The sequence below is a fragment of the Octopus bimaculoides genome, chromosome 26 (genome assembly GCF_001194135.2).
Source record: "Octopus bimaculoides isolate UCB-OBI-ISO-001 chromosome 26, ASM119413v2, whole genome shotgun sequence".
NCBI classification, from domain to species: domain Eukaryota; kingdom Metazoa; phylum Mollusca; class Cephalopoda; order Octopoda; family Octopodidae; genus Octopus; species Octopus bimaculoides.
Window position 1 is genome coordinate 14,216,372 of NC_069006.1, and position 1,176 is coordinate 14,217,547.

At 41.5% G+C, this 1,176-nt stretch overlaps 1 protein-coding gene across 1 annotated transcript in view; it reads left to right on the forward strand.

The window, feature by feature from the left end:
- LOC106875239 (ephrin type-B receptor 2) overlaps positions 1–1,176 on the forward strand; it is a 144,762-nt gene that overhangs the window by 138,065 nt on the left and 5,521 nt on the right. The gene's annotated exons all lie outside the window — the stretch shown is intronic.

Sequence of the window (1,176 nt, forward strand, 5' to 3'; positions counted from 1 at the left end):
GTCCGGTACCCAGATATGCATCTATATATACAGGTAGATGTAAGTATGTACATACGTGTACGTATATATGCATATACTCATTTATTATTTGTATTATATATATATATATATATATATATATATATATACACGCACACACATCCAAGGGTATGTGTATGATGATAGCACATTCATATAGTGAGGTAAAAGATCTTTAGATAATGTGACTATAAACACTGTATCTGAATGACAATAGCTGATGGGATGGCCATGGCTAGCATGTCTTTTGGTCATCGGTTTCCTCAGAGTTTGTGTCCATGCTGGAGCCCTATTTTGAAGGCTTCAGTTGAACAAATCACCCCCATTACTTTAATTTGTTTCTTTCGGTAATGTGGCACAGTTGTCAGAACATCCGACAAAATACTCAACCACTTGTTTTTAAAGGTGGTGCTCCAGCATGGCCACAGTCAAATGACTGAAACACGTAAAAGAAAGATAAAAGAAAGAGTCAAGTTGCAGGGACATAAACAAACTAATACCGGTTTTCAAACACACTTTTATACATTTATACAGTTTCCGTCTTTCTTTCACTCACAAAGAATTTTGGTTAACCCAGAGACATAGTTGAGGATACTTGCTCAAAGTGCCATGGAGTGGGATTGAACACAAAACCATACGATTGCAAAATGAGCTTCTTAGCCACACAGGCACGACTGCACCTTATACACACACACACATTCACACAAACACGCGTGAGAGCGTGTGACGGGATTCCTCACGGTTTCCATCTATGACATTCACGGTCAAGACACTTTGGTTGACTCTCAGACATTAGCTGGCAATACTTGCCCCAGCAAGGCAGCGAACTGGCAGAATCGTTAGCACGCCGGGCGAAATGCTTAGCGGTATTTCGTCTGCCGCTACGTTCTGAGTTCAAATTCCGCCGAGGTCGACTTGGCCTTTCATCCTTTCGGGGGTCGTTTAAATAAGTACCAGTTACGCACTGGGGTCGATATAATCGACTTAATCCGTTTGTCTGTCCTTGTATGTCCCCTCTTGTGTGTAGCCCCCTTGTGGGTAGTAAAGAAATAATACTTGCCCCAGCTGCCATGCAGTAAGACTGAACCTGAAACCATTTGGTTTACAAAATGAACTTCTTACTGACACAGACATGACTGCACCTCTATGCAACATGTG